The sequence below is a fragment of the Myotis myotis genome, unplaced genomic scaffold, assembly GCF_014108235.1.
Source record: "Myotis myotis isolate mMyoMyo1 unplaced genomic scaffold, mMyoMyo1.p scaffold_m19_p_3, whole genome shotgun sequence".
Taxonomy (NCBI): Eukaryota; Metazoa; Chordata; class Mammalia; order Chiroptera; family Vespertilionidae; genus Myotis; species Myotis myotis.
The window spans coordinates 179,908,347-179,927,565 of NW_023416335.1; the positions used below are offsets into that span (position 1 = coordinate 179,908,347).

Here is a 19,219-nt window from a genome sequence, read left to right on the forward strand (position 1 = left end):
GGGAAAAGTAATACCAGGCTCTGAGGCCCAGTGGGAGCGAGCCTAGCTTGTTCTGCTTGGAGAGAGCCCAGTTTTCTCCGTTCTTCTCACACTTGTTATCCTTGTCATGCCTCCTCTCCCGTCTGCACTCCCAGTTCATGATCTTGCTTCCTATTTCTTCTAGAAAATCAAAGGAATAGGAAAGAGGACTTCTTGAAATTTCTCTCACCACAGCTGTGCACCTACCCGCATTACTCTGCCTTCTCCTGTTCCGGTGTATAAACTGTTGGTGATCCTAGTAACGGCTAACTCTTCCACTAGTGCCCAAGATCCTACCGTCTAGGCCAGCGGTTCTCAACCTGTGGGTCGCGACCCCTTTGGAGGTCGAACGACCCTTTCACAGGAGTCGCCTAAGACCATCGGAAAACACATATATAATTACATATTGTTTTTGTGATGAATCACTATGCTTTAATTATGTTCAATTTGTGACAATGAAAATACATCCTGCATATTAGATATTTACCTTACGATTCATAACAGTAGCAAAATTACAGTTATGAAGTAGCAACGAAAATAATTTTATGGTTGGGGTCACCACAACATGAGGAACTGGATTAAAGGGTCGCGGCATTAGGAAGGTTGAGAACCACTGGTCTAGTCCCTCTGCCTGCTCATGCATTGCTCCACCCACCCAAGTTCCTCTCTCCTGCATCATCAAATTTTCCCTCTCTATCTTTCCCATCAACCTAGCAACTTATTATTTCTTCCATTTTAAGAAGAAAAAGAGCCCTAACCGGTTTGGCTCAGTGGATAGAGTGTCAGCCTGCAGACTGAAGGGTCCCAGGTTGGATTCCAGTCAAGGGCATGTACCTGGGTTGAGGGCACATCCCCAGTAGGAGTAGGGGGTGTGCAGGAGGCAGCTGATCGATGTTTCTAACTCTCTTTCTTCCTTTCTCTCTGTAAAAAAATCAATAAAATATTTTTTTAAAAAAACTATAAATAAAAAAAGAAGAAAAACACTCTTTTGATGCCACTTCTCTCCAGCTGCTCCACATTTGTCTTCGTCTACTTAAAGAATCCCTTGACAAGTTGTATAAATTCTTTCCAAATTTTTCCTTTGAAACCACTCCAAAAGACGTTTGACTTTATGAAGCCACTGAAACTACTCTTCATGCAATCAACAGTGGCCTCAATGTTGCTATGTCAATGATCAGTTGTCGGTCCTCACCTTACTTGTTGCATCAGCAGCATTGTAGACTGTTATTTACTCTTGTTGCCTCATAACACATTTTCCATTGGGTTTCCTTTTCTTTTCTTCTTCTTTTTTTTTTTTTTATAACTTTCCTTCTACCTACTAGCTGCCACTTTTCTTTATTGGTTCCTCTTTACTACCATAATCTCTAAACATTGGCATGTCTTAGTGCTTAGATCTTGCACCTCATCTCTTTTCTATTGAAGTAAAAAAGTTGTCACCCAGTCTAATGGCTCCAAATGCCACACATATTCTGAGGGCTTCTAAATATATATCTAGAGCCTAGATCTCCTTCCTGAAATTTAAACTCACCTATCCATTGCTTACTTGACATCTCCTGAATGTCTAATCTGCAATTTAATATAATAGTTACAAAAATGAGCTCCTGATCGCTCACCCTACACCCCTTCTTTCCCTACAGTCTTTCTCACCTTAGTTATGGCAACTCCATCCTTCAGTTGAAAATTCTTCATCATTCTTAATGCCACTCTTTAATAGTCTAGTCTCCTGGAAATTCTGTCTTCTCTACCTTCAAAGTATACCCAAATTCAGATAGCCTCTTATCACTTCCTTAGCTACCACCACAGTTCAAGATATGATATCAAGATATGATATCATTTGGATTATTTCTATAGCCTCCTAACTGGTGTCCCTTTGTCACCATGATGGTTCATCTCTAGCCAATTTTTAACACATAGCCAAAATGACAATGTTAAAATGCACACAGATCATCTTACTCTTCTGTTCAAAGCCTCCAATGGTTTCACTTTTCTCATGGATCAATAGCTATCCTATGTAATAAAAGCCTAATATGCTAAGTGTCTGGTCATCCGGTGACTGGTCGACTGTTCAACCAATCAAAGCATAATATGCTAATGATATGCTAAGGCTGTTCAACTGCTTGCTAGGACGTGCACACAGGGGGCAGGCAGCCGACTGGTCAACCAGTTGCTATGATGTGCACTGACCACCATGGGGTAGACGCTCCAACCAGTAGGTTAGCTTGCTGCTGGGGTCCGGCTGATTGGGACTGAGCAAGATGGGGCCGGACATACCCTGGAGCCCTCCTGTGGTCTCTCCCCACCCTGATCATGCACTGGTGGGGTCTCTTGGCCTGGCCTGTACCCTCTCGCAATCCAGGACTCCTTGGGGGATGTTGGAGAGCTGTTTTCGGCCCGATCCCACAGGCCACTCCCTTCAGGAGGGTGCCAGACTCAGGGCTCATGGCTGGCGAGTGCTGCTGTGGTGGCGCCAGCTTCCACCTCTCAGAACTGATTGGGCGCGAGCCTGCTGCAGGCGCAGTGGGGCCAGGATGAGCGGGAGCAGCAGGTAGGAACTGCAGGCGGCATTGGACAGCAGGTTTCAGCCTGATTCCCTCAGGCCACTCTGAGGGACTCCACCTATGCACGAATTTGTGCACTGGGCTTCTAGTGTTAATATAATGGCCTATAAGGCCTTAACAATTTGTTATTTCCTTATGTCTCTGACCTCATAGCCAAGTATCTTCCCTTTTGTTTACAGCCCCATCTATACTTGATGTTCCTGCAACTCTCTCTGCATCCTCCCACCCCAGTTTTGGCACTAGTTGCTTTTGCTCCTGGTATCTATAGGACTTGCTCCCTCTCCTTCTTTATGTCTTTATTCAAATGCGTTCTTTCCTGACCACCTGTCCAAAATTTCATCATCCTTTCCACCCCTCTCCAAGAACACACATTTACTCCCTCTTCCCCTTTGCTGCTTCTTGCTTTGTTTTTTTTCCTTAGCTCTTATTACCGTTTTAAATTTGCTATATGTTTTCTTAATTTTCCTGCCTTGCTCAACTAGAATGTAAGCTCTTCAAGAAGAGACCTTAGAAGACTTATCCTATATAATAAAAGGCTAATATGCAAATAGACCAAATGGCAGAAAGACTGGTCACTATGATGCGCACTGACCAACAGGGGGCAGATGCTCAATGCAAGAACTACCCCCTGGTGGTCAGTGCACTCCCATAGGGGGGTGTTGCTCAGCCAGAAGCTGGGCTCATGGCTGGTGAGCACAGGGGTGGCGGCAGAGCCTCTCCCGCCTCCAGGGCAGTGCTAAGGTCCCCTTGAGGGATGCCCACCTGCCGGCTTCCCCCGAGGCATCCCGAACTGTGAGAGGGCATAGGCCAGCCTGAGGGACCTTCCCCCCCTGCCCCCCCCCCCCCAGTTCATGAATGTTGTGCACCAGGCCTCTAGTCAGTAAATATTTTTAAATGAATGAATGAATGAATGAATATGAGAACATTCTCTAGAACTAGAGAAAAATTTGAGTAGAAAATGTTGTACAATGATTTAATGAGATAGAATTTCATTTCTAGAGGTCTAGAATGCAATGCCATGTTCAGTTTTCTAGCTCAGCCTTGTTTCCTGTGCATAAGACCAGTTTAACTTTGAAAGAATAAAGATAAAAAAAAGAATTAAAGATTTTTTAGATTGTCTCTTGCAAATATAATGATTATGCAAATCCTATATCCTCATACCTTACTTTAAAAAGTTAGAAACACATAAGAGAACTATAGAACATTTCTGTATAAGCTGCAGAAATGTTATTTCCTAAACATTAATATAAATATCATATTAAGGAAGTAAAACAGTTTAAAGTAATGTTTATTAAAAAAAAACTTTCAGGTGTAAAGGAGAAGCATATGGTTGAACAGAGATTGCCAATGAAATTGAAGATGATTAACATTCATTAAAACTTTAATTAACACCTTGGAAAATTCCAAAAAATGATACTGTATGTAAATGACTATGTGTGATAAGTTTGAGCTTTCCTTTACCTGTTTCACAGAGGGGGAAAGTGGATCACAAAACTGCTTATGCTAACCATTTCCCCAGCTCTGGGTTTGTTTCTAGTGTTATTAACTAGTGTCAATCATGCCAATTTGAGCTGCCAATATTCTAAATATATTTGGCTGGGATATGAGTGATTCTCTGTATTTTCTGGAGGAAAGAAAAACTACCTTTTAGTTTCTTATCACTTCTTTTTCCCCCACATTTTCTGATTAAGTAATTTTGGGCGAATTTGAGCTTTTACATGGAGCTTTTCCAAGCAGATTTAAAATCAGGTTCCTTTAAAACTGATTACTAAAATTTGGGATCAATAGGTTGCATATAAAACAACCCTAAAACTTGTGAGAAACTGATTCTGCAACAGATGCAAAATACTAAATTGCACTTTGTTCTATATGTGAAGTCTAAATTTTCTCTTCACTGAGGTGAATTCAGAGTGGGTTTCTACTTGAACATAATGGTAATTGGAATAAATAACATTTCAAGACTTTTGTATAGGTACAGTTTCTTCCCTTTTTTTGTTATGAATTTTTGAGTCCTGATAAAAGACAGCTTTTTAGTGTTTGGCTGAGAGAGTTGTGATACACATATAAGCTTACCGACCTATTGCTGATTTCTAAACCTGGGTTTGGAGATGGTAAAAACAACAACAACAACAAAAAACAAACAAACAAAAAAACACACATAGAAATACGCTTTCTTGGCTGGAAAGTGTTTTAGTTTTGATTAGATGACATCCTTGGTCAGGATGAAACATCCTTTGGTGGTCCAGGGTAATCATTCAGGGCATGAATTATTCTCCCACACTACCATCTCTTGAGATCCTCAAGGACCGCTGCCAAGGGTATATGGCTCTTCCCCCCTCCCCGCTTCTGCTATCTGCTTACAATGATTGCATTTAACTTCCTCTGCTTCTCTCTTTTACTACATTCTCCCCATCCCACGCCCCTGTCTTATCTCCTCTCTGCCTTTGTCTACTGAGTTTTCCATGCTTCTGGGCTTAGTGCCTGTTAATGTGGTCATCAGAGCCGCGCCACACCGAGAAAGTGATGTTGCTCCTCTTATTGGGCTGCATGGTCCTGTCGTGTTGTGAATGATTTTAGGTGTTCTTGGAGATTGCCATGTTTAAAAGCTTTCAAACTTTATTAATTTTCTGCTCAAGATGTTTGCTCTGTGTTCAAAGGGCAGCAAGACAGGGGGTAGAACTAGCTAGATATTGCAACTGTTTCAGGTGGCTGAGGTCTGCAGAACACTTGCTACATAAAGGAGGCATTATTATCGTTTAAATGACTAAGTGTTATTTTAAAGGAGAAGTTATAATATGGCTACTTTTGAAAGCTAACGGATATTTTAGGTACGGTATTTAAGTTCCTTATAATACATTTGTATTCCCTTGTTTATTGTGTTGTATTAAGATTTTAAATCATTCCACAGATTAATTTAAGGAGTGAAAGCATTGGAACTAAAATAAAAAAGCTTTAAAGATACAAAAGAACAAATCTATATTATTATTTTTTATCTTTTCTAGTGTTAGGAGCCTAAATGTTTTGAAGCTGAAGCATAAAGAATGGGGACAGAAACAAAAAATTATGCTGAAAATACCAATTAAGCATGAACGATGCTTGATTTATAATTCCATATACAGAGATTATAAAGAAGAAATATAGCTCATGAAGAATGAGATGCTCTACAATTGTAATTCTGACTATATAATTGAGAATTATCCTACTGTGAAGGGAAGGGAGTTAAATAAAAGTGTAACTATATCAGGAGCTCTTTGATAAATTCAGAATTTAAAGGAATAAGTATCAAAGATAGAAAACAGGTACAAATCTAGGACTTATTAAGAAAGGCAGGAACTCTAGGAGAGCTAATGATTATGGTCATTTATTCACTCATTCATGCATTCAACAAACATTTAGTGGGAACCTTTTCTATGGCAGATTCTCTTGTTTGCACTGTGGGTACTAAAAAGATACCAGTTTTTTGCTCTCAAAATCTACTATGTTAGCCCTGGACTATGATATTAATAATTGACACCAAAGGAAGAAGTCCTCCACCCCTGTTTTGTTTCCAAAATGGAAAATGGAGCTTTAGTGTATGTAGGTAGAAGTGCAAGCCGGCCTGGGGTAAAGAATAGAATATGAACTTCTTAAAATGAATTCAAGCTTCCAGTCCCAGACAAAAGTCTACTTTAATTTACAAAAAAACCTTGCTCATGTCTTTGTGAGAAAAAAATGTTGGGTAAATAATAGCATGAGATATTCAGGTAGATTTTTGGCAGGTAGAACAACTGAACTCATAGATAATTGATTCATGGATCAGTGTTAATGGAATATGGACTCTTATCTTGCCTTTGACTTTGTGTATTTATTGACAACCTCAGTGAAAGGGAACTTACTAGACATTATATGACATATTTTGCAGGGGTAGCTTATATATTCAATCAAATAATCAGGATTCAATATTTAGGTAAATGTAAACGTAGTATGTAAGGCTACAATGGTAGAGATCTCTTGAGGTAGTTCCTTGGAAAAAAAAGAATGTGAAGTTTGTTTATTTATTATTTTTTTAAAATATATTTTTATTTCAGAGAAGAAAGGAGAGGGGGAGAGAGAGAGAAACATCAGTGATGAGAGAGGATCATTGATTGGCTGCCTCCTGCATGCCCCCTACTGGGGATTGAGCCCACAACCCCAGCATGTGCCCTTGACCAGAATCAAACCCAGGACCCTTTAGTTCACAGGCTTACGCTCTATCCACTGAGCCAAATTGGCTAGGGCAAGAATGTGAAGGTTAAATGGTAATCAACCAGTGGGTTGATGGTACTATTAAAAAAGAAACAAATGGCTAATTGCTGCTATGCCCTATTGACAAACTTGAGTAGGTCCAGAGGCCTAACTAGGGGCATCCATAACTGTCTTCAAATATTTGAAGATCTTGCATGTGGAAGAGATAGTATACTTGCTTGTGCTGCTCTCAAAGAACTGCCAGACAAAGAGATGACGATCATTTTAATGTGATGAAATGGAAAACCTCCAAAAAACAAAGTTGTCCAGCAATGGAGAGGACTGCTTTGGAAAGCAGAAAGAGTCTTGTTATAGAAAAAGGGGTGGGCCATTTATATTAGGACAAGAATTGTCTTAGGGAATCTTTAAGGTTTCATGTCTTTGATATTGTATAGTTCTATCATTTCACAAACTTGTCATGACAATTTGAGAAGATAAGAGGAATTTGCTTCAAGGGAAATAATATGCACATGAGTGGGGCATTTGAAAAAAACAAACATCAAACTCAGTGGCAATCCTGAAGGCTGTAATTAACGTCAGAGTGGGGAGTGGCTGTAGCCTTTCTCCTTCAAACATTCGTGTGCTTTTCCCAGATAAATACAAAAGTATATAAAGAAACACAGTGGGCTGAATTTGACTCCTAGTTTGCCTGAGATGTAAAACATCGACATATATTGGAGACCCCTTTAATCATTCCCTAGTGTTTGGCTGCTTCTTTGATAAGAAGAAATACTTGTCGGGTTAGAAACAAGAGGTCTCATTTGTGAAACCAACAATCCTTGCCTTTGTATTGAGTTAAATATGGAGGTTTCATCTATAAGAAGAAACCATGCTGGGCTTCTAAATACCTAAAAACCACTCCTAATGTTGCTCAAATTAACCTCATTAGGTTACCTGATATATATGTATTTTTTTCTATCAAGAAAACACAAAAGACTCTGGATGGATTATAGTCTTTGGTTGAACAGATTCTACTTGAATATAGAGATAACTGTACACTGGGATCTAGGATTTGGGAAAGACCTGGAAGATAAACTGATATGAAATTCTTTAATTTACAGAAGCAGAAACTAAGTTTTAGAGCTATTGAATGACTTACCCAAGGCAATTCTGTTTAGTTCGAAACAAAGTTAAGATTAGAACCCATCTCTTATGGCTTCCAGGGAATTCACACCCCGCTCTCTTGTACCACACTATCTATCTCTTCTTTTAAACTGTGCTCAAGGTATGTATTGTGTCACAATACAGAATGTAAAAAGGAGCGTATGTCTGCCTTGTTTCCATTTAGTTAAAGGTATTATAGTTGTCTTAAGTATTTCTCAGTTTTATTAAACTTTGATCTCTGGAAATTAAATAAGAGTCAGTTGTTAAACTTCTGGTGAAAACAGACAGGATGGAAATAGGATCCTGTTGTTAATTTCCAAAAGGATTTAGAGTTTATGTCAGTCTTAGCAACTTCCCTAAATTATGTAGATTACTTATCCCAGTAGCTAGATCAAGTGTCTGCGTTTTAGGACAGCTTTTAAGCTGGGCAAATCTAAGACATCTGAACAGAATATCACTTTACCTAGAATTGATTCCGGCTTCTGAAATTCTGGCAGATTGGAAGGTCAACCTGCTTGAATACTGCAAAATTGCTGCAAAATCTTTAAGAGTTAAAATTGCTTTCCTTATGATTCTTTTATTTATTCTGCTTTCTGATTGGAATGTAGACTTAAGTAGTGGTACTCATTGTTTTCAACAATAATTGACTCACATTGGATTTCATCACAATAATGGATTGTCAGTTAAAATATATTGCCGTGATAAATTCAATGTGGTTTTTATTGCGCAAACTTTGAAATGAGTATCTCACTCACTGAAATTTATGATAAAAATCAGAGGTGTTTGAGGTTGGTAGTTACACAAACCAGCAATGTGGTGATTGTCGAGGGTGGAGAGGTGAGCTGGAGGAGGATATGAGGGGATAAATGGTGTTGAAAGGAGGCTTGATTTGGGGTAGTGAACACACAATACAGTGTACAGATGATGTGTTGTGCAACTGAAACCTGTATAGTTTTGTAACCAGTGTCACCCCAATAAATTCAATAAAAAGGAAAAAAATGTTAATTATAAAATAATCATTGGGAAGTAAGCAAATAATAGGAAATACAGTCAATAATATTTAGATAACTATGTATGGTGCCAGTTGGGGTACTGGCAATATCAAGGGGAACACTATGTAAAACATATGATTGTCTAGCAACTAAGTTGTATGCCTAAAACCAATACAAAATGAAATTGGGGTGGGGGGAGAAGATACTTTCCTAAGGACCTATTTTTGATTCCCATTTTTTATGGAAATAACCCCAAATACCACACTCAGTCACCTGTTCCATTAGCTATAACTTATGTACACTGTGAAGTATAACCTCTTTAACGTGTTTATGTAAACTAATTAACTGGGAACCAATTACAGTAAGAACAGTACTGCATATGAAAAAAAATCAGAGGTGCTCAATGAATGTTTATTAAATTAATTCCATTAAGATTTTGAAAAGCGAACTTATAAATGTTTTTAATTATCTTTAGAAATAAATCAAATTGATGCAATTAAATATTTTCGACCATTTCTCATCAGTAATTCCCTATATTCATGCCTTATAAATTAACAGAGATTTAACATAATCATGGAACCTTGGGTGTTATGGGGAAAGAGGTGTGAATAAGTTAAATGGGACATGAACAAATGACCAAATTAATGTTAATTTAGGAAATTAAACATTATATTAATTTTAAAATTGAATTTAAAATGAAATTTGTATTTTTGAAAGTAAAAATCAGCCCAGTTGGTGTGGTTCAGTGGTTGAGCATCTACCTATGAACCAGGAGGTCACTGTTTGATTCCCTGTCAGGGCACATGTTCAGGTTGAGGGCTAGATCTCCAGTAAGGGGTGTGCAAGAGGCAGACAATTAATGAGTCTCTCTTATCATTGGTGCTTCTATGTCTTTCTACCTCTCTCCCTTCCTTTCTGAAAACAGTAAAAATATATTTTTTTAAAAAAGTAAAATTCAAAAGAGAAAAAAATCACCTTTCTGGTTCATGTGATTTCAGGGGGGAGGCCTGAGAACAAAGGTAGGAGGAGTGGTTTAGAGATTTACTTGGAACAACGTAGTTACAGTAATTTATGGCATGTCTTCTATACCTAGCCTATTCAAATGAAGTATAGGTCAGTGGAATTTTTTCTTTGAGGGTGGAGACAGAGTCAGACACATATGAAGCAGTTTGTTTTAACTACCTAAGATTTGTGTGCTTGTGAATAAAGTGGAATGCATTCTAAAGGTTGTCCTTGGCTGCTTCTTTCATCCCTCCTTCCAGCCAGAAATCCTCGCTGCTCACCGTGAGTGCTCGTATCCTGGGACCAGCTCCTGGTTGAGGTTCATGTGCATAGGGGATTTTTGTTTGGGCCAGGTCCTCACCTCAGAATTATGCTGGCACCTGGCATGTGCTCCCTCTCTTCAGATCTCCTACCTGTGTCTTAGACCCTTTGACTTTAGTCCTGGTTGACCATCGGACTCACCTGTGGAATTCTGAATTCAAACACTATCAGAATTTCTGGGGCTGTGGCCCAAGCAAGTGCATTTTTAAAAAGATATGTCCACGTGTTCCTGATCACTTTATCCAACTTCTGCTGCCAGTGATCTGCATATCATTTGCTTATCTACCTGGTCCTTACTTTCTGCCCAGTTATTCTCTTCATGTCTATATAATATCCCCTCCTTTAGGTGTTTAATTTGATCTGTCTTAATCAACATTTTGGGGCACACTCTTTTAAGATAATTCAAAATTTAAAAAATGGAACCAGTTGATTGAGTTACAGAGAACCAGGCCTCAGATAAATATCTCTGCCATATGCATAGCGTTTATTAAGGTCCATGGATATGTTCTTATTCACTCCATCATCCTTATGTGGAATATCCTACTTTGTGTATCTGTAGTCTGTGTTCTGTGATTGCATCCAAAACACACTGTGGTTACTTACCTGTGTCTTGATTATAGATAGTAAGATGCACAAATGCCTATTATGAACATGAAAATACTCTTGTTTCTGTAGCTACCTGATTATGCAAGTAATTTGCAAAAAGTGATTCCAGTCTATTTGGATAATTTCTCTGATGTAGTAAGCATAAAACTTCTTAATCAGATGACGTTTCTTCTTATTTATGCTTAAAATGGTTTGTGAAGACATTAATGCAGATTCAGTGACAAGAAATCAGGTAATTTTTAACTATATGTTGTGGTCGATGTTCTCAACATTTATGAGTGAAAGTAAGATCAGGAAAGAATGACAGATTCTACGTCTGGTCTTTGTGACTTTAAATGGACTTCTGGTTCTTTAATGATAGAATATCATTAGAATGAAAGAGTGTAGATAAGACTCAAGTTAACAGATTTGCTGGAGTAACATGAACTAATTTTCCAGTTATTTGCTGGGCCAAGAGCATGACACCATACATAAGTGCAGAGCAAATCAAAGTGAGGGCCTGTTTATAGCTTGCTGGCCAGAGGCAGCACACTCCACATCAATGCACCTCTGACTTCCCATAGCTCAGGACATTCAGTACTATATACTTCCATGATTACTTGTTGGCTCGATGGCATTTTGGCAATCGCTATTAATTACTCTTTATCCCCCAAAAATACTTTAGGAACTTACCTATTAGTATTTCTTATATTTGTGAACTACTGGCATAAATAAATGCAGGGCCTGACATATCCCTCCATCTGTTGTCTCTTATTTGTTGCCATAAATGTCATGGTCATTTTTATGTTTATATGAGGTCATCACTTGCACCCAGAAGCAATTTAGAGACCACTTATTAAAAAAAAAATAAAAGTGGAAGAGAAAATGAGGATGAAGCAAAGGAAAGAGAGTGAGTAGAGCAGAAGTCAGGCATAAAATAGGACAGATCTCAAAGTGGGTACTTGGCTCTTACTATCTTCAGAACATTTTAAACCAAAGGATTTGCTTTTGTCGATGTTTAGAATTGAATGTAACCTTAGAGGTCCTATAGATCATACATAGGCTTCATTCAGAAAGTATAAATGACATGGTCATGGTCACACAAATAGTGGCATTGTCTACTGCCTGGCCATCATGCCTCTACCCATCTTTATTTTTAGGGTGAGCAAAGTAGCTCATTTGCCTCAGAGATTCAGGAAGTCTAAGATCATCAGGCATCTCAATTTTGTGCAGTGAATGGGTCTTTTCCAAACCTTATAACATGTATCCTTTCTTGAAATTCTCTATTCTTTTCATTTCTATTGCTGTGTTGTCTCTGACATCCTTCTAGTCTGAGTTTTATTCTTTATTGCCTTCAAGGGACCTCATTATGGTTTCATTCCTTAACATTGGGCCTGCGGAGTCTGTCTGCCTTTAGTCCATTGTCCTTTGCACTCTCCATATTCTCCTTGGGCAATCTCATTTACCATTTATTTAGTACTTACTGAGAGCCCCATACCATGCTACATACTGTGCCAGATGCTAGATAATGACAGACACAACCCCTGGATCCCTGAGTGAGTAATCTTATCCATTCCTGGGGTTTCAGCTGCTGCCCAAGTTCTGTGGAGTCTTAAATCCGTAGTTCTGGTTGTGATCAATGCCCTGGGCTGTGCACATATTACTAGCTCAGATGTTCCACGGACACTTCAAATTTGACAAGCTTACATGGACTTTTATCATTTCCCTTTTCTCCTCACTCCCATTTTTTTTTCAAAACATGCTTTTCCTTCTGAATTTCATGTCTCAGTGTCAAAATCACTTAGCCACTTCTACAGAAAGTTGAAAGTCAGCCTTGATTCTGGATGTTTCTTCTCCTTCCAATGACTAATCCCTGGCTCCTGTACTTTACCCCGACTCTCTTTTACTCCTTTGTCATCCATTGCTTTCAGTTTTGTAGTGGGCTTCTAACCGCACTTCATTTCTCCAGGCCTGATCCTATTTCTGCCCTGTATTGCACAGGGTTGCTGGAGTGATGGTCTAGACTAGAGTGTAATCTAACCTTGTAAGTCTCTGATTAAAACCTTTGCTTGGTTTCCCATATTCTACAGTGTAAAGCCCGAGATCCTTAGCTTGCACTCAAGGTTGTTGTGATCTGGCCCTACCTGTATTGCTTACACTTCATACCCAATTGCTTGTTGCTCTGATGATGTCATGCTGTGTCTTGAGTCACAGTTTCAGTTTCTGCTTATGCTGTTTTCTCTGCCTGTTACATGACACCCCGCCCCCCCCCCCCCCCCAGCTCATGCCTCCCTACTCTGTATCACAGGCTAAACTTAAAAAAAATGATTATGAAAAATTTCAAATAATCACAAAAGGAGAGGGAAATATACAAAGAATGCCTATATGCAACATTCAGGTTTTGATACCCTGGTTCATTTATCATCCTCCTTTTTTTCCTTTGCAGAAGTACTTAAACACAAATCCAAGACACACCATAGCTTCACCCCTACTTCAATACGCAGCTTCAAAAGTGTGGACATTTTCATACCTAACAACAAAGTCATTATCAAAATTGACAATAATGCCTTGGGATTATCTAATTCCCTGAACATAATGAAAATTTCCAAGTTGTTGCAAAAAATCTTTTTATAATTAGATTGTTTAAATCATGATCCAAATAAGTACCACATATGAAGTTTGATTAAGTCTCTCATTTTCTTTGCTCAAAAACAGTTCCCACGCCCCTCTTTTATTAATGGTATTTTCTTGTTGTAAAAACCAGGTCAGTTGTCTTATAGAATATTCCATAGTCTGTACTTATTTATTGTCTTCTTGTGATGTTACTTGTTTCTATATCCACTATACTTCCTATAAATAAGCATTAATTCTAGGGTTTTTGTTAAATTCAGTTTCCATTTTCTATCTATCTATCTATCTATCTATCTATCTATCTATCTAATATCTATCTATCTATCTATCTATCTATCTATCATCTATCTGGGATAAGATTGATCAGAGGCTTCAAAAGGTGACAGCCTCATCTACTCTTTATAAAATTCACCATCAATCATTGTGCAACTAAGGTTTAATCCATTGCTTATCACTGATTGAATCATTTTTTAAGGGTTGCAACATATTTATTTTATACTTTTATGATTTTTTCCCCACTTTTCCTGGTTGGATCTCTTCCATTAAGCAGAATTTTTATCTTGTCAACTAAGAACATGTAATTACAAAAATAATACATGGTAGTCCAATCAATTTTTATGTAGATATTTTAATTTATTATTTACATATTAGGCACAGTTTAACAAAGAATACAAATCCTACTCTCTAGAACACGAGAAGACAATAAAAGGTGCTACTATACAAATGGAATATATGAACATAAATGAGCCTATGTATGTGATTTTCAACCACATTCACTTTACAGTTTTAAAATGATCTAATCTCTTACAATGACTAATTACTTATTTGAAAACATAGAGTTGGTAGAGGATATATGCTGTTTAAGTATCCGTTCAAAGGCATAAACAGTTTTATTAGTGGTACTTATATGTGTGGTAAGAAGAGAACTGTTTACAGTATATAACTACCATGTTTCAGGGGGCATGATTTAACAGTTAAGTTTTTATATTACAAAGCCAGTTTAAGTACTGGTTATTTTAGAAATACCACCGAAACTAGAATGACGTTTATTAATTATACTAAAGGAACATAGTGAACTAGTTGACAACATTTATCTACCTACTAGAGAAAAATATTAGTATGCTGAGATAGACCATGAAGGATTTAGCTTTCTGACACCCAGAAGGCAACTCCTGCTATTATGTGAATGTTAGTAGAAGACTTATGCCTTGAATACTTAGGTTCTCGTCCAACTCCTGATCTCAGAGACATATGAATCCACAACAAACAAACAAAACACCCCAGAAATAATAAAAACTCACTTCTTATCACAGCTTTCTCTCTCTTCTGTTGTCTCAGTCTCCAAGTACATCGATACAGTGCTGCATTAGGGAGGCATATAAAAGCATTGGTTTCATCTCCTCACTCTGTTAACTGTCCAATGAAGACACAATGAAAATGGTCTTTTAACATATCGGCCAATTTAGAAGTCTTATCTTGAAGTCATCAAGAACCTCTAATTGGTGTTAGAAACTTAGAATTTATTTCCTCAAACTGCATTTTCTTTTTAACACTTTGCAGCTATGGTATAGTAGACACATTATATTTTATTAAGCAACCGTCCTTAGTTTCTGTATTGGGATTTTTAACATGGTTGTTTGAATCTTTTGTTTTATCAACTTGCTCTTTTTCAAAATCTTGAAATACCACATTTCTATGATGTTTATTTTCCATTTCAGGTTTCCTTGACTCTAGATTAAGACCAATATCTTCAGTGTTGACTTCTTGGATATGTTCTTCGGTTGCACAAGTCTCCTTAAATTTTTCTCCAAATTTCACATTTTCTCAAATCGTCACTGTTAGAATACCTACAATTGCATGTCACATTTCTTCAACAGGCTGAGCTCCTGCCAGAATGGCCTTCTCATAGACGGAGATGATACTTCCAACAGAGCTTGAGCATGGTTCAACATGTGCAAGGCATATCCAGTATTTAACAAGTTTTTTGGCGTCTGGAAAAACTTTTATCAGGTCATTCAGTGTGTCCAATATTTCTTCCTTTGGGCATCTCTCATTAATCAGGTTAGGCATTCAGAAAATATCTTGTTTACCTTTTCAGTAAATAATCTTTGTTCATCTTCTGCCATGGTAGTCCGACAGGACCCAACTGGTTTTTCATTTTGTCCTTCAGGTTCAGGCTGTGTAACTACTGAGCTAGGAGGCCTTTTTAGCATTCTACCTTTGCTAGCTCTCTACTCATTCAGGTGAGCTTTACTCTCTTCTGGGGTTTCTTTGGGATGAACCCATCTACTATTGATAGTTGCTTTTCTTTAGTACTAGAATGTCTGCGCTGGTCAATGGCTTTTGACTTTTCTATCAGTTTGATATTATATCAGAAGATGAAGCAAGCCTGGCTGTGATTTCAGATGTGATGCTTCTTGATGTCTTATTTCTTTTTACTTCCTGAGAAGAACTGGTTTTGACACTAGATAAAACTGTACTTAATTGTAGTGATTCTTTCTTATGAGACCCTTTCCGAATGGTAACATTGGCAGAGGTTCTACTGATGCCTTGTTTCAGGTAGTCCTGAATGTTAATGGCTATTATTGTGGTGACTTCTAATAGGAGGATGCAAAAGTTGTTCGTTGTGAGATGTAGTCCTCACAAATGTGGTGGTAGTCATCATATTGAGGCTCTGTGACTTTTCACTGTCTCACTGCTGGTGTTTATAGGCTGAGGTTTGGGGGCTTTAGAAGTAGTTATGGAAAGTTTCTTTGTTGTTACAGAACTCTCATCTTTGACTTGCACAGATTTTTAAAATGAATTAACCTTAGATTGAGCAATTTGGCCACAGTAGGATCCAAGGACAGATTTCTTAAGCATGTTAGCATCTTACTTTTTTTTTTTCTGTAGTTACTTGTATCTTTTTATTATTGTTTTTAATGTGAAAGGACCCATTAATATTTAAATCACATATAGAAATATTGCCATATTGTTGTTGTTGTTATTGTTATACCGTGAAGAAAAGCCTGAAAGTTAATTCACAAGGTAAAAATGTCTAGTGTCAAATTATTCTCAACATTCCCATAAATACGTTTAAAATGGCAGGAAGCTCACTTACACTGGGAGGAACCCTCAGGAAGCTGCACTGATTGGCAGAGCTCTAAGCTTATGTCTTCTGCCTCCAAAGGCCAGGTGCATAGCCCTCTGGGTGGACAGCAGGCGGGGGTGGAGAATGCGTCCTGACGCTGCTCCTGTGCTTGCATATAAAAGATCTGAAAGACACACACTAGGGCGATGCCAGTGTTTCCCTGGGTGGGCTGGACTTTTGGCCCCGAGTGGAAGACAGAATAAGTTTTCTATGTGAATAAACTATAAATGGTTGTGGTCTAAAAGGTATTATTAAAGCTAGATTTGGGGGATTGTCCTGATGAAATCTTTATTAATAAAAATTATATCTATGAAGAGTGTGGTCCATGTTAAATTTAAAAGCCATGATATACAAATGAACTTTGTAAATGCTATCAAAGTGTAAGCTTTTTTTGTGCTGTTGATGCCTTGAATAGGGGTTCTTAAACCAGTCCGTGGATGACTTTCAGGGGCTACGGCTTCCATGAAATTGTGTATACAATTTTAGGTCTATGTATTGTGTGGGTATGTGTGTGTGCATGTGTGTGTGTGTGTGAAGAAATCATAGCCTTTATCAGATTCTCAAAGGTGTTCATTCCTTAAAATAGGGCCCTTAATGTTTGTGCCCAGAAATGGAATAAAACAGGTTTCTACTCATGTGAAATTTTGGAAAACATCTGCCTGACCTGAAACTCGATCAGTAAGCCAACCTCATACACATAGTAAGACATATTCCGATTTCTCATAACTTCCACTTACGGTGTGAGTCAGAAGTATATACTGTAAGAGTCCTATTCCAACAGACCCACATTTTACCTTCTTTCATTTGCACATGAAATATGACATACCCATTTAGACAATATATTTTATGTGTTTGCTGCTTGAAGTAATTAAACTACTTCAATTAACAGTCCGACTTTTAAAAAAACTAGTTCTGAGCTTTCCAATGAATAATAACTAGCTCTTTATTTTCTTATGTAAGTCTTATTTCTTTAATTATCCATAGGAACTCAACAGATGGGGTAAGAAAAATCTCACACTAGCTCAGGGATGTAAGGAGATGGAAATGGGGAGCTCTGTCTTCCGGAAGTGGAACCGAAGAGGCAGGGACTTGCCCAACCTGAAGTGGCAGTGAGTCAAAGGCTCGGAGCCCACAGGTCTAGGGACTGCAATGGGGTTTTTTATGACAAAGAAGTGGGAAGGGCGGTTAGTGCTTTAAAGGCATGTTGAGTGAAGTGAGTCATGTGTTGGTGCCATTCACTCATTCCAAAAGATAACATGTAGAAATTCCCCAAACTATGAAAGAGATAGTAGAGATTGAAGAATATCAGATGTGGCACCAACACCCCTAAACTCAATTCCAGCTTGACCATTATTTACCTTGGATGACTCCCATATCTCAATCTCATCATCTCTAGTAATTTAACCTCATAGTAGTTTTTTAAGGATTAAATTAGTACAGATGCATGAAATGCTTAGAACAAAATGCAGTAAATGTGTGCTTCAGCTGTACCGGACAGAGCTGTAGAAAGGGCTTGAGAAATAGGAAAGGTAGGAAATGCCAATGAATATACAAGTGTGTATTTGTTGGAGAAATTACCCTCCGCTTGCTGCACCACCACCATACGCAACACCCCCAGGTCCCCAAACCTTCCTCTTCCAGGTGTGGGAGCAGTAAAATCTTAATCTTAATGACATACATTATTAGGACAGTGTTTGACATAAATATTGATTCACTCATGGGCATATATTTGAGAAGTTGTGTATTAATGGCCTGTAAAATAAAGAAAAAAATTGCTTTTGGATCCACTTGGCTGGTTGGTTGCCTCAGATGGAGAGGAACTTAGCTGTATAACAGTAGTGTGATGCTGTGAATAGGTTTTGTTACCAGAGCACCTGTTTTTCTCTGGGTGTGTTTACACAGTTCTTATGGTTAGGTTTATTTACCTGGTGGCTAAATATTGACATATTCAAAAGAAGGTCCATGCTAAAAGCATGACACATACTGACTGTTCTAAATTTTTTTCAGTTGTTACATAATTCAATAACATCTCAAGAAACCACCACCTTTTTCTTATTTTTTTCGTTTCCATAACATCTGTTCTCTATATTGATCCTATTCCTCTGACAAGTTTCCATGTCACTATCTCTTTTGTTTCTATGGCTTCGTTCTTTGTTGCTGATAGAACTCAAGGTTTTCCACGTTGCAAGCTGTCCTTTCCAAGCCCAGTAGTGATATTATACAGGTACTGATCCAAGTTAGCAGTTTGAGCCACTGTTTCTGAAGCTTAAAAAATAAGTCAACAACAAACAGGCCACAATGGGGCTTCCTTGTCTTTTCTAGATTCAGGCATAAGTGCAAAACGTGGTCAGATCTCCAAACTATTTTCCTAGTTACTGCCATTAAATCCCCAAAGACTCCTACAAAGATTCTGGTTTTTAGTCTTTCCTTATCTGTATTGCCTCCTTTCTCTGCATAGTTTGCAAACCCTGGGATTGAGAGGTAATACTTGAAATAGTTTTGATCTTTTTTTTCCTCATTTGCACCTCATCTTATCTTAAATGCAGCATGAAAAAAAAAGTGAGAGCAGCCTCAGTGGTTGGAAATATTGCAATTGCACCTTTTTGGATTAGCTC

General features: G+C 38.1%; 1 protein-coding gene and 1 pseudogene across 5 annotated transcripts in view; one reads left to right on the plus strand and one right to left on the minus strand.

The window, feature by feature from the left end:
- Window positions 1-19,219, plus strand: part of SOX5 (SRY-box transcription factor 5) — a 971,461-nt gene that overhangs the window by 35,842 nt on the left and 916,400 nt on the right. The gene's annotated exons all lie outside the window — the stretch shown is intronic.
- Window positions 14,772-16,409, minus strand: LOC118650710 (annotated as a pseudogene).